General features: G+C 56.0%; 1 protein-coding gene across 2 annotated transcripts in view; it reads left to right on the forward strand.

Annotated features, from left to right (window-relative positions):
• The window catches only part of SH3PXD2A (SH3 and PX domains 2A), a 227,836-nt gene that overhangs the window by 135,789 nt on the left and 77,123 nt on the right, over positions 1 to 14,924 (forward strand). The window lies entirely within an intron of this gene.

Raw genomic sequence — 14,924 nt, forward strand, 5'->3', positions numbered from 1 at the left:
CAGGACCCGCTGGCTATTGCAATAGTGCAAGCATGTAACAACCAGAATCTGCAGGGGTGGCTGATGGCTGTGGGAATGAAAGACATTCATAGACACGGTCAGATGTGGAAGACACAAACATTCTGCAGGTCATGTGACCCTTCCCTTTCACAAGCCCTGTAGATTGGAGTTTAGGCACCTCTTAACTTTGGGTGACTTAGTACTTGGGATCTGTGTGTATCTGGCTCCACCTTGTGGAAATTTTGGGCATTATAGTTGCCTGTATCGGGGCATTTGGCTGATACTGCAAAAAACTGTGCTGGGTCTTTCAGCATGATCTTGTTTAACCATCAGTATAATTCTGTGAGATTTATGCCTCCTTTTTTGTAGATGAGGAAGCTTAGGCTCATGTTGGTTAAGTTACCTCTCAACTAGTAAGTGTCAGAGGCTGGATTCAAACCCTTCCAACTTCAGATCTGCACCCAGCTAACCACACGGGTGTGTGAGAGAGAGAAGCATGGGGACCATGGCCAGGGTGACTAGCTCCAAATTGCCAGTTGGGACCCTTTAATCTGACCAGAGGGCAGAATAGTTGAATTAGGACCCCATGGTTGCTGTGGTCACAGATGGGGGCGGTTGAAGGTACAGCTGAGGGCACTTTCCATATGTGGGGACTCTTTAAGGGGAACCCAGGCTTCTTGTCAGCCCACATCCTTGAAAAGATACCAGGCTCAGGAGCCCCAGGGCCAGTTCCGGGTACCCTCCCTGAGACCCCCGCCCCCAGCCTCCAGAGCTCCCAGGAGGGCCTTCCTGCTGTGGCTTAGACCTCTGGCATGCTTCCGGAACCAGCCTCACTCTGTCTTCCTGAAAGGGAAGGCAGGTGCCGCCCAGACTGATACCTGATTTGGGCCTTCCTTGGGCCCAGCTGTGACCCCAGCATCAAACCAAGCCCTTAAGCCCCCCTCACCCCCTATCATGTGGCCCATTTATCATATGAGGAACCCTGAATTAATGGGAACCCCCTTCCCCTTGCCCCACTCCAGGACACACAGCCCAAAGCTTTCCCTACCTGAGGCTAGGCGGGAGATTTTATTTTCAAATAGCCTTATTGAGACATAATTGACATAAGACAAAAATCACTGATTTTAAGTGTACAGTTAATCCGATGACTGTTAGTAAATTTCTAGAGTTTTGTGCAACCAACCCCACAATCCAGTTTTAGAACTTTTTTTTTAAAGGTTTTATTTATTTATTCGACAGAGCACAAGAGAGCACACGCAGGGGGAGGGGCAGAGGGAGAAGCAGACTCCCCGCTGAGCAGGGAGCCCGATGTGGGACCCGATCCCGGGACTCCAGGATCATGACCTGAGCCGAAGGCAGTCGCTTAACCAACTGAGCCACCCAGGCGCCCCAGAGGGAGGTTTTTAATTCTTCCCCAAAAGGAGCCCCCATTAGCATCCCTTCCCTCTGCTGCTGTCTGGGAAGAGGAGATGTATGTTCCTGGAGACTGGGTTCCTTCCTCTACTGTATGCTGCTCTGATTTCTAGACCTTCTGGTAGTTCTGGCTGCTTTGGCCCTTGCACAAATTGTTCAGTAGCCCGCGGGAAAGGCCTGTTTCACCTTCTCGGTGCTGCTCTGAGGTGGACTGGCCGTTGAGTGGGGGCCTCGGGTGGAGGGCCTCGGGTGCCCACCTTGCACTTCATCCCCATCCGCAGGAAGTGCACACACAGTTTCACCCCACAGGGCATCTGGGAAGGCCAGTGGGCACAGGCAACAGGCCTAGGGGCTAAGCCACAAAATGAGCAACTCTACTGGGGCAACCTGCAGGCAGCCCAGGGGTTTAGCAGAAAGCATTGTATGTGTTTTAGTTCATTTAATTTTTGCATCTATCCATGAGGTGGGCACCCTTATTTTCCCCAATTTCCAGTTAAACCCACTAAGGCAAAGGGAGGTCATGTGACTTGCAAAGCTGATGTGTGGCAGAGATGATGAGAATCCGGCAGTCCGGTGGGAGAGCCTGGCTCGCACCCTCATTAAAGCTCACCAAGTGCTTAGCACACTGCCTGGCATGTGCTCATAATCCCTGGGACCTATTATTGCCATTGCCATTGTTGAGGGGCTGCTACATGCTGAGGGAGGAGCCAGAGGCCTGGGTAGCCAGTGCCTGCACAACGCTCAGCGTGCAACCGTGTGAGTTGGCAGTTTCTGGAGCCATCAAAACAGCCTCTGCTGTCAGGGTCCGGGTTGCATCCCACTGAGAGGTAGGAGGTGAGGGCTGCTCCCAGCTCCAGCCTTCAGACATCCTCCAGCCCTGCCCTCACGTTGCACTGACAGGTTCTGCAGGGTTGGGGGGTGGGGTGGGGCGATGATTTGCCCAAGGTCACCCAGAGAAACTGGACTAGCACCACGTTGTTTGACTGAGTCCAGTGTTCTTCTGGCTCTCGGAAACTTCCCCAGCTGATTTCCAGAGCATCCTGCATGCTGGTGCACAGAAGGGCACCTGGCGGCCTGAGCTCAACCTTTACGGAGACTCGAATCAAAGCCTACCTGATGGGCTGGGAGGAGGGGCCAGCGTCTCTGAATGGCCAGGGAAGTGGGAGCTGGACTGTGGTCAGGTCTGATCTAATTACGCAGAAGCAGGCTCCCAATTAGAAAAGACTGTGACTGTCAAGCCAGAGAATTTAAGGTTAATTGCAGGAAGTGCTCTGGCCCCCACTTCATGCAAGAGAGGGCACCTGTGAGGCTGTCTTACTGGTCAGCCTCACAGAGACCTGCAGTGCTGCAGGCAGCCACCCTGAGAGCCAGAGGACAGAGGACATGGGTTGTCCCCATGTTGGCATGTCTGGGTAAAGCCCCGCCTATGTGTTGGTCATGTGCTAGGTCCAGCAGGCTATGAGGATCTTGGTGGGCAAGTGGGGTGGGGGGGAGTGGATACTTCATGCCAGAGACAGGGAGAGGCAGGTGTCTCGGTTCAGAATACTGCAGAAGCAGGTCTGGGGAGGATTTGAACCCAGGGAGTTTATTTGGGAGGTGATACCGGGAGATGCCAGTGAGGGAGTGAAGTTAGGCAGGGGAGGGAAGGCAGCCAAAAGTAGTGCATGATCAACCAGATGCCCTGTGGGCCACTGGGGCCTCATCCCATAGGGAGTTCTGGGAGCTGGCCAAGGGCTGGTGGTCCCGCCCAAGGGCAGGGCTTTTATTTTTTTTTATTTTTTTTTAAGATTTTATTTATTTATTTGAGAGAGAGAGAATGGGAGACAGAGAGCACGAGAGGGAAAAGGGTCAGAGGGAGAAGCAGACTCCCCGCTGAGCAGGGAGCCCGATGTGGGACCCGATCCCGGGACTCCAGGATCACGACCTGAGCCGAAGGCAGTCGCTTAACCGACTGAGCCACCCAGGCGCCCCAAGGGCAGGGCTTTTATGCACCCACTGAGGTTTCTTCCTCCAGCTCTTCTGCTCCCCCCGCCCCCCCGTCCACCTCCACAGAGCAGTCAAGGGGGCTTCCCAAAGAGCCTGTGTAAGCTACCACTGACATGGCTCTCCATGGTGCTTAGGATGACTTCCAAGCAGGTTCGAGGTGGCCTGGGCCTGGGAGGCCTGGTTCCCTCCCCATCCCCAGCCTGAGGGCCCCAGCCCCTGCCCCCCATTCCATCTGCTCCTCATGTTCTCCTAGAATCCTCACTCCTCAGAGAGACCTCACTTTCTCTCCATCTGTGCAACCTTTCCCTTTTCTTCACAGCTCTTAACCCAGTTTGCCAGTTTGCTTGGAGGGAGAGGGCCCGGGCTGATGGAGGCCTGTGGGTGCTGGCTTGGAGGCTTCTGAGCGGGAGGGTGTGAAGGCTGATAGACAGGAAGGATAGAAAGATCCAGATCGTGAGGGTTCCAAGCACTGGCTTAGGAGTCAGCCAGCACTGGGTTCAGATCTCAGCTCGCTCCTGAGCTAGCTTCTTAAACAGGTGGCCCCTCCTAAGCATACACATGCCCTTGTTCTCAGACTCGGGCCCACAGGGGAATCAGGCAAAGGAGGCACTGTGGTCCAGCCGGGGAAGGGAGAGACACATGTGAGGCAGTAACACATCCCGCAGCAGAATGCAGGCTGACAGCAAGAGCCTGCAGCCTCGCTGTGCTGGCCCAGTAGTTCCCATGGCAACCCTGCATGACGTCACAGCCAGGGGATGGAGCCCAGGACACCGAGGCCATCCTCACCAATGGAGAGGAGATGCACTGAACCATCAGGGTGAACTCGGCACGTAGAGACTGTCCAAGTACTTTGGCATTTTATACACACTAACGTCCACATTTGCTGACCCACCCATAGTCATCAAGGAGGACCCCCCCCCGCGGGAAGCAGCACTTCCACTGGGCTTTACCGGGGAAAACAGAGTGGAGGCTAGAGACCCGGGGTCTGCCCGGAGGCCAGCTCAGGATCATGCCGCAGCTCTGGCCAGCCTTTCAGAAGCCCCCGGCAGCCCCGAGCCAGGTTGCCCGTGGTCAGGACATTGGTGCCTTCATTCAGCAAACACCTGATGTGCCTTGCCCCGGGTGAGGCCTGGGGAGACCAGGCCTGCCTCCTGCGGCCTGCCGTGGAGGGGAGGAGACAGCAGAGACACCATAGTTACGTAAGAACTACAAAGGAAAAGAGGGTGCCAGGCCAGGCCAGGTTCTGGAGGTGTCAGAAGTGGCCTTAGGAGGTGAGGATGGGAAGGAGAGAAAGTCAGAGGGAGGCAGAGCCCGGGACAGCATCAAGCCAGCGTCTCTGTTCCCAGAATTCATGACAACTCTGCCAAGAGAAAGAGCCCCTCTGGAGACTGTCAAACCTGCCCTTGAGTGAGGCCGGGCTGTCCTCGGGCTGCAGACCCAGCCATGGGCCTGCTGGAGGCTCCCTTCCGTGGCAGAGCTGCCAAGAAGCTGCCCGGGGAAACCCATCTGCCAGGGCCCTCTGGATTGGCCATTAGAGTCAGAAACCTCCGCCTCCCTGAGCAGGTGGTTGGGGACACTGCACCGCATGTCATAGCCAGGGTCCCCTTCCTCACACGAGAGCTGAAGTTGTAACCTCCTCAAGAAAGTGTCTACAACTCGATGGTGGTGTATGGTGTTGACCCCAAGTCTTGGCCTCCATCTTACTTACCTTTTCCCTACCTACTCCTAATTTAGCGTATCTGGATTTTAAAGTGTCCTTACCAGCCACAGGTGGTAAATGATTGGAGCACTAGACTAAGATAGCTTGGGCTCACTAGCTGTGTTACTTTACATAAGTTATATACTCTCCCTGATCCTCCATTTCTCTTCTGTAATATGGAGGAAATAAGAGAATCTACCACAGAGGAGTGTTGTGAGAATAAAATGAGCTGGTATGTGTCAAGGGCTTAGTTTGGTAGCTGGTCTAATACAAATGCTTGAAAAAGTACTATTCTTGTCAATTACAATATAATAATAACAGCAATAATAGCAGTCTCCCCCCTCCCCCAACACACACACCCACACACATCTTTGGGAAAGAAGGGTTTACTCAGTGTGGGAGGGCTGTTCAGTGGTGACGCCTACTAAGGCCTGACCCACCCCCTGCCTCCCCCTCCCCATTCCCCTCCATGCTCTGGGGTCCCAGGGCTCAGGCCTCCTCCAGGGCCACAGAGGACTTCTTGGCAGCAGACGCTCAGGTGTCATTACAAAGCAGAGGATGAAGGTGGTGGCCCAGGGCTGGCCCACTGGGATCTGTAATGGGTGTCCTGGAGAGCAATGAATTCACTGGTTGGAGCCTGGCTGACCCAGAGGAGAGAGCACGTTCAGTGCTGGTAGGAGGGCTGGAGCAGGAAGCTGGTAGCCAGGGCTCCGGCTTGCCCCTCCCGTGGCATGTGGCGTGCAGGCCTATCCAGGGCCCAGAGCTCAAGGCCTCTCTGCAGAAGTTAAGAGGCGCCCAGTCCTTGATTTTTTCAGTCAGGGAAACCAAGGCACAGAGAGAGTGCCCATCTCCCAGGTCATGCTCTGGTTCAGATAGAGTTGAACCTGAAACCCAGGTCTTGGGACCCCCCCCCCCGCCGCCACGTTGGGCAGCCTGGTTTGGTATCTTTCGAGACTCCTGGGTCCACCCTCTCTCTCACATGCTGCTTAGGGGAGGCAGTAGTTGAGGAAGTGCCCTTGGGAAGCCCCCAGCCTGCCGTGGGCCCAGGTTGGCCCGGAGCATCCCAAGTTCCCTGGGCCCAGAGTGTGCTGAGTGTGGCAGCCACCTGCCCCTTCATGGAGCAACACCACTTGATCCAGCTGTGAGGGGGATCCACGCTTGGCTGTTACCCCTGCTGCCTCCAACCAATGAGGGCCAAGGCCTGCAGCCTGGCAGCAGCTGGGCTTCCTGGGGAATAGGAAAATCTAACAGCCACATAGATGGGGCTTGAACCACTCAGCTCTGCCACCCACCAGCCACATGGTCTTGGCGAAGTGGCTTTCCCCGCCCTCCCTCCCCTACAAGCCTGGGTCTCTTCATCTCTAAACAAGCACCCCAAGCCTTGGCCCACCCTGCTAGGGCCAGCCAGGCCCATCTCCCCACGTCCTTCCCAAGCTGCTCCTCCCCCACCCCGAGCCACTGGGCCTGTGCGGGGCTCTGTGACTGGGCAGTGGGGCCAGTGGGCTGTGCAGGGGGCTCAGGCATTCTCGCCTTTATTGAGCCTGCTGGCCCCCAGGTACTTCACAGGCATCAACTTCTTTTGTCCTCCAGCAATCCAGTTAGGCGGGTGCTATTGGGCTCTTCAGTTTGCAGAGCAGAAATGAAGACAGAGACGCTCAGAACAATCTGGCAGCGCTGGGCTCTGAAGCCAGGCGACTGCATACATAGGCATCTCCCGCACGAGCCACGTTCAGCTCGGCAGTCTAGCCTGCACTGTCCAATGTACTGGACGGTGCACTGTGGCTATTTAAATTAAAATTTGTGTCAAATCAGATTATCAGTTCTTGGGTCATACTAGCCACATTCCAAGTGCTCGACAGACACAGTGGCAGTGGCCACCAGATTGGCCAGTGCCAATGGAGGCCATTTCTATCGGTGATCACCATTCTATCGAGCTGCTCGGGCTGGGGCACCACTAGGTGTTGGGGACAGAATTGGGATACTTGGTGCCATGGGGGGTCAGAATCGCAATGGACTTTCTGGGCTGGAATGTTGTGAAACACCGGAGAGGGTGGGGGGGGCGCGTGAGGAGGCCATAAGCACAAATAGCCTTGCTTCCCTGCTGCTTACTGTGTGGCTACGGGCAGATTACTTGACCTCTCTGAGCCTCCCCTGCTAAAATGGGCCTAAAGCACCTGCCTCAGAGACCACCTCAAGGAGGTGTCAAAGGGCCTGGCCTGTCTTGGGTGCTCAGTGCTTGCACATCTGTGGAGCTCGAGAAAGTCTGGGAGACACAGGGTTCTCTGATTGTGAGAGGCAACCGCATCGGGGCTAGGAGCCAGGTGCCGGGAGAAGCCTGGGACCCTGCTTCAAGTGTTCTTTCCCACGGACGCTAAGGCAGGAACGAGCACAGCTGGGCCTTGGAGGCTCCTGGGCGTCCGTGGGAAGCGGAGAGCCCTTGGCCCAGCTTGAAGTTAGGCCAGGGCTGGGGAGTGAGTGGCCTACAGCTGGAGGCCAATCTGGAGGTCCGCTCAGCAGTGCGGCCCCAGTGTGTATCTTACACACACACAGAGATCATGCACAGTTCTGCAAAAGGGGCCACTCTAGTGTGGCCCGAAGCAGTCTTCCGTCTTCCCCCAAACAAGTGCCCATCCCACAGGCTACACAGGGGAAAGCAGAACCAGATGGAAACTGGACTCTCTGTCACGGAGCTTGGTGCTGCCACCTTCTGGGGGAAACCTTCCGTTACACACATCACCCCTGGGTTTCTCCCGCCAAGTTTCTTCTAAAATCTAAGCCATGTGCCTTCACTTGAGTCCAGCCCCAGGTGCAGATCCTGCCCACCCCCGCCCCAGGCAGACAGCCTCCCTGAGGTCTCCTCACCCTCTGCTCCTAGCACACGCACGAACACACGCCAATACACACACATACACACGCACACACGCATGCAAGTTCCCATATCTGTTCTTGCCCCTGCACCTTTGCTCACTTCCTCCTTTCCACCCAAACCTCCTTCCTGCCTCTGCTCTAATACTCATCTTGCAAGGCTAGCTCTAGAGCCCCCTCTTCTAGACAGCCCTTCCCAACTGCCCCCGACCACTCTGACCTCCCCTTCCCAGGAAATTCCTATACAACAAATCCTTTTGACCGGAATATCAAATCACAAAGTGACTGTGTGTTTTCTTTTCCTGTGTGTTTGTCTTGTCGCTCCCAACTAGGCAGTGTGCTCTGTGAGGGCAGAACTCTTGTGTCTTCTGCTCAGACACAAGACTGGGGTGAGCGTCAGTTAAGGCGTGGACAGCTGGGTGGACAGACAGACAAATGTCCTTGGAGACAGGCCAGGAAGGCCTGCAAACATGGAAGACCCCCTCTGCCCTCCTCTCTCCAGGACCTTTGCAATCGAACCCCAGCACAGCATTTTGTCACTGCCCCTTCCAGAAGTCCAGGGAGACCCACGGCCAGGCAGCAGAGGGTGCTGGGGCTCAGGCAGCCTTTGGGAGGCTCACAGCACTCTGCGGCCAGAGGGCTGAGCAGCCTCATTTTCCCTCGAGGAAACCAGCTTTGTGCCCGCACCCCCGCCTCCCCTTCCTCCACAGACTGCTCATCAGCTGCCATCCAGGTGGGACTTCTTGGCATGCACACAAGTGGAGACCCAGGCCTGTTGTTTTCAGGGTCCTGAGCTGGCTCCCTGGGCAATAGGGCCAGATCCTTATGAAGTCCATACCCACAAGGATGGGCCAGTCAGCAATTCCTATATCCTAGCCACCATCCACACTCCATCGAGCCCTGCTGTGAAGCCAGGCTCTCGGCCAGGGTTCTCTCCACATGCCAGGTTCTGTTTTAAGAGCTTTGCACATGGTCTCAGGTCATTCCCGCCCCAAAGGTAGGATATTTGTGTCTCCCTTTGACAACTGAAAGTCCGGAGAGGGTAAGTGACTTGCCTGTGTCACTGAGTGGCAAGTGGCTGAGCCAGGCTCCATCCCACCCACACTCTTAACCCTCTGCTCCGAGGCCTGGACACAGTGGAACCATCTGCAGGCTGGCAGCATTATCAGGGCCTTTGCCCAGAATGGTGAGTCCAGCCAGAGAAGACAGATAGACAGTGCTTTGTCTTTTTGCTGTGGATGGAGCTGCGGCAGAGACGCTCTGGGATGTTCGGCAGATAAGCACATGGCCGGGGAGGTTTCTGGGGTGTGCCGTAGCCCCGGCCTGGGCCTCTCTGGGACTCAGACTGGGGGGCCCCCAAGACCCTTTCCCGCCCCAGGAATTCGGCTTTTTCACCCATGGCAGGAATTCCGGCCTCTCTGGACTAGCCACATGGCCACAATGGGGCCCATTCTCGGGACCCTGGAAAACACATCCTATGGAGAAAGGACGGATTCTTGTCGGACACAAGGGCCCTCAGTGCCACAGTTTACATCAGGGCACAAATGGGGGCAAAGAACAGCATTCATGCCCCCCTCTGTCTGTCTTCCCTGGAGGTCGCTGCCCCGCAGGACCATTCCGTGCAAAGGCTCTGAAAAGCCAGAACAGAGACCCAGCTAGGGGCTGAGCGGGGTGGGAAACTCCCTCAGCCGTCACCCGACCTCAGCTGACCTGAAGCGCCTTTGCCCAGACCCTCCTCCCTCAGCGTCTGGACCGACGTGCTCTGCCCCACTGCATTGGTTTCACAGAGAATCAACAGGCTGTGTGGGCACCTGGGAGTACCCTCCCGTGAGGGCTGGGGAAACGGGCCCCGAGCCTTCATTGGTCAGTGTTGTCAGTGTCACTTTTTCTGCCATAGTAACACATTTCCCATCACAACCCAATACAGATGAGTAAGTAGGTTGACATCTGAAACAGGTTTCACAAGACAATACTGACCTCACCATGACGGATGCCATCGTTTCGTCTATATTTTTAAAATGCTTATTGGGACACACCAGGTTGGTTTCAGAACTCAGTAAGGGGTCACAGCCTGTGATTTGGAAGCAGTTTGAAGTGGCCTGCCCAGGTGCACCAGCCGCTGGGGCAGAGCTGGGCCCAGAACCGGGATCTGTTGATGTCAGTGCCAGACTTGGCATTAGCTCCCTCCCGTCCTGCCCCCTGACCATCTGCCTCGCCTCTTAACAAAAATCTTCCTCCAGTCACACTCTGACCACACCCCTCCCTGACTCCGAAATCATCTGGATTTCACGGAGGGACATCGACCCCACCCCACCCCTTCCCCCACCCCCTCCGGCCTGGCCTTTCCCTGCCCGTCCATCTGCTCACCCACCCTCCCCAGTTCAACTCCTCCTGTTTGGAGCTGCTTGTTCCTGGTTCTAGAGCCTTCCACCACCCTCTGCCCTCTCCATAGATCCAAATACCTCTGATCCTTCAAGGCTCAGCTCAAAGCCCACTGCTCCTGGAAGCCTGTCTTAGATGTTCCATGACTCTGGGATCTCTCTTTTTTCTGCACTTGGAATATAACCACTCCTGTGCCTCTTGGAATGTCTCAGAATGTTAGGTTTCTCACTGTGCTGGTCAGTTCTATTCCCCCAACTTCGCCCTAAACTCGCAGGCCAGAGCAGGTCCTCTTTCTCCTGCACCTGCCCAGGCCTTCACGAGCAGCCTACGACAGGAGCTGAAAACATGTTCAGTGGGGGATAATGGCAGTCAAGATCACTGTTACACATCGCACGGGCTCCGTGTCACTGCCCTGGCCACGGTTGCATACCCTCACTTACAGGCCCACCCAGGTCTCCTGAGACCCTGGGCTCTCAAGGTCACCCAGAGCCAGCCGTCTGGCCAGCCAGCAGGCCTCTCACGCAGTTCCAAGCAGCAGCAGGCCCTGCAGACGGGCATCCTGGGCTGAGCGGCCAATGTCAGCCAGCAGACAGAGAGTGAGAACATCAGGCTGGAAGTTCCCGCGTGCGCACCCTCCTCCGTCAGGGCACTCTCTAATGGGAGCAAGAATGGGAGGGAGAGGGGGTGGCAGAGTTCCACCTGGCAGGGACTCAGCATCTCTCCACAGAGCTGGCCTGGCCAGACCTTCAGTGGCTCTCCCACCCCGGGGATCCCTGACTGGCAGGACGGCCGCCTCCTTTCCCCAGCAAGAGCCTTTCCCTGCTGCTCCTGCATCCCCTTCTTGCAGCCCACTCCCCGGCGGGCCTCAGGGTGGGGAACACCCCATCAGCAATGTCACTTCAGCTTCGGGAGGCTGGGCAAACCACGGAAGCCCTCAGGAGCTCAGTCTTCCTGTTCATAAAATGGGTTACCACCACCCCTGCCTGTTTCTGAGCCCTGAAGGTCACATGGGTGCCGGGAACTCTCAGGGGAGGGCAGAGAGTGGGAAGGCGTGTGCCAAGATAGGTGACCAGCAGGTAGGAATTGTTAACTGCCTTTTCTGCCCCCTGACTCTGGCCTCATGCTCTTTGCTGTCTCTAGCCCAGCCCCTTCACTAGAATGTCCGCAGGAGGAGAGCAACATGTCTCACCCAGAGAAATTAGAGTGGGAAAAAATGGGGGGAAAGTAAGCTGACCCACCTTTCTTCAGCCGTAGCATGAAAATGCAGGACCTTTATGTCTTGTGGCTTGGGGCTCAGAGAGTAGGCCATTCTGGGAGGTTAAAGGCACCTGATAAGTGAGCCCAGGCATGCCAGTTCCTAGGGGTCAGTGTCTCCCTGAGAGTATGGTTGTAGCCAGACGAACCCTGTTCAGATGTTCATTGTATGGAAAAGGGCTCTTCCTAGGTGGACCGCGCTCAGCAGAGAGCAGGCTTGTTTGGTGTCTGCGAAAGTGCAAAACTCTGCAAACGGGGCTGGAGTTGCCCCTGCTTGGTACTGTGCTGCCAGCATCATGGTGACGTCCAAGTTTAAACAGGACTTTGCCATTTGGCTAGCAACTGAGGTGGGGTCAGTTCCAGGTGTGAAAGACTAATAACAAGGACAATTTACATGGCATTTTCTGGGCCGGGCACTACACAAACCCCTTTATGATACTGTACACTCATCTTCTTAAATCTAAATGTACTGTTATTATCCCCATTCTACAGATAAGCAGAGGCTCAAGATGGCCACCCAGCTAGCAAGTAGTAGATGGTTGAACTGGGCTCTCTCTTGCTTCTGGAACCTGTCCCCTGCACCCTAGAGGCAGGGACAGGAGAGGAACTGTTTATATCCTGAGATTGTGGGGGAGGGGATGGGGGAGGCCTCAGGAGTCTGAGATGAGGGAGGAGTACGGTGCTGTGTTGGAGGAACTCCACCCCTCTCCCCCCCAGCCAGGCCAGACCTATGGACCAGAAGCTGGCCAACTGTCCCAGTCTGCCTGGAATGGCCGGGTCACCGTACCTGGGGGCTTAGTCATCCTCAGTACCAGTTGTGGAGAAGGCTGAGTGGCCTGTTGGGACCGGGTCAGGATACAGCCTGGGAGCCTTTGCAATTACATTAGCTTCTGGCGGCACTAGAGGGAGACTGGCCTTCCCCTCCCCTTCTGCTTCCTGTGGCTCCCTGGGATATAGTGATTCAGCAGCAAGTTACAAGGAGGCTAGACTGTGACCTACCCGAGTGGAATCACCAGCGGGGTGGGGGCTGTCAGCACCAGCTCAGGGCAAGAATTGGAGCAAGGAGGGGAAGAGTGGGAGGGGGGTTGGGTTGTTAGGGAGCTGAACCCCGGCAGAGGGTCCTGCAGTCCTGCCCAGGCCAGGACTGACTGCAGGGCAGCTGGAGGTGGCCAGGCCCTGCCTTTCCCCCGCCCGTGCCCTGATATGTGAGGGATGGGGGAGTCCCAGCCACTAGGTACCTAAGCCGCTTCGCAGCATATTCAGCGGCTGAAAATACGAAATGGCTTTGTTCAAAGGTGCCCAACCAGAAACTTGCAAGAGGTTTCCTATTAGGGCCAGGCCTGCTCAGGCTGGAGGCCAGGTGCCCTGTGAAGGGGGCCAGGTGCCCTGTGCCGGCCACTCCCACCATTCAGTCAGAGCCCGGCCACCCCCACTGACCCAGGTGCTTCTCTGGGTCAGACGTTCCCCTCCCTTCCTTGCACCCATGGCTCTGGGGTAGCAGTGCTTGAGGATCTGAGCACCAGAGCAAGGCCTGGGTTCTCCGTGCCTAATCCCAGCCTTGCCCCTACTCATCGTGTGATCTTGAACAAGTTGTCACTTCTCTAAGCTTTGCCCTCCTCACCTGTGAACTGTGGAAGCCACACCTCCTGCAGAGGGGTCCAGGTGGGAAGGGCTTATACTTTGGTTAAAGGACAGGCCGGCCAGGGATCTGTCTGGAAGCTTCTTTGGCACTGCAAGCACATCGTTCTTAGAAAGCAGAAATGTTTCTTAGCGGTGGCTGGGGTCCTGATGAGACTGCAGTGCCCCCTGGTACCACTCCTGCCTGCCTGTCAGGGTTGTAGCGAAGGGATGGAGTTCTCGGCCAGCACTTGTCAGAGATGCAGACAGTGTGGTTGGCTGGGTGGGATTCCACATCTGAATTTGTAACCAGCTCCCCAGATGATCCTGTTGAAAAACCAAGCTGAGTATTGCTGACCTGGGCACCTGGGAATTATGTCCCTCTCCCACTCCCAAGCCTCGGTGTGCTCCTGTCACCCGAGAATGACCTGCCTGCCTCCCTTCTTGGTGCTGTTGACAAGCTCAAAGCAAATCCTGGGCAGCCAGTAGCTGCACAAACGAGAGAGAAAAAGCTAGGTGGCTATGGCACTGTGAGGAAGCCACGTCCGCCTGTGCCACCGGCAGCCAGCAGATGGTCAGTGGGCATTGTGGTCCCAGGCCCCCGAGGGCTTCTGCAGGACCAGCAGGAACATAGTGGAGCAGGGAGGGACAGCTCCTTTCCCAGGCCTCCCTCACTCTGCACAAAAGCCTGAGAAATGAATTCCTCCCCGGGAGTGGCAAGTTGGCTGGGCAGGACATAGCCACCATGTGAGCTTCAAGGGGCCCAGCCAGGCACTCTGGGACACAGTCTCTCCTGGTCTTCCCTTCTGTCCTAGAGAGATGAGCATGCCCAGACTGCCAGGTCGGGGTTGGGGGGGGGTTGCATGGGAACTCCCCACCTTCCTAACTGCTCCTGGAGGCCACAGATATAGCAGGTCCTCCTCTGCCTCGTCCACCCTGCCATTTCCATTCTTGGCAGGTGGCTGTATGTACCACCGCTCTTTCCCAGTTGGATGACCTTGGGCAGTGGCTGAGCTTCTGTTTCTTCATCTGTAAAATGGGGGTGATAAGACCTTCCTCTTAGTGTGGATGTGAGGATTAAAAGAAGCATGGGATACTAAGGGAGTTCTCAAACTAAGATGGGCAGGTAGGGGGAAGGTATCAGAAATGCAGGTTCCTGGGCCTCAGCTCCAGCTTTCTGATTCACTGGGGGTCTGAGCCCAAACTTTAGAAAACTTAGGAGCCTAGGAGAGGTGGAACCCCTCACCCTTGGCTGTGCAACCCCTCACCCTTGGCTGTGCAAGCAAATCACGTTGGTGCCTAACTCCCCAAAAGCTCAGGCTATACCCCTAGACCTCCAGAATCAGAATCTCGGGGCGTCTCCATGAGGTTGACTCTCTTTCTTATGAACCTGCTGTTCCTTCCTCCACGAAATCACTTCTTTCCAGCAGACGGAGCTGGCTAGTTCGCTTAGACCAAAGTCCAACAATTGGCATTTTCTTTGATCCCCCAGGGAAAATAAAGGCATTTCCTCCAGTCTCCGGATAGACCCCCAGCCCGCCTCTCCTGAGCCCTCCAGGAGCCTTCAGCCTTTCAGAGGCCTGTAACTCTCCGCTCCCCGAGGATTGGGGAATGGAAGCGGTGGTTGGAGGGGCCAAAGGCAGCAACAAGGGCAGGGTTTGGGAAATAACGTGATCCTGAGTCTGGATTAAGTCCTTGCTGGAGGGCC

This window comes from Eumetopias jubatus, unplaced genomic scaffold (genome assembly GCF_037043125.1).
Source record: "Eumetopias jubatus isolate StellerSeaLion01/CBP00866 unplaced genomic scaffold, mEumJub1_p1.0 scaffold_17, whole genome shotgun sequence".
NCBI classification, from domain to species: Eukaryota; Metazoa; Chordata; class Mammalia; order Carnivora; family Otariidae; genus Eumetopias; species Eumetopias jubatus.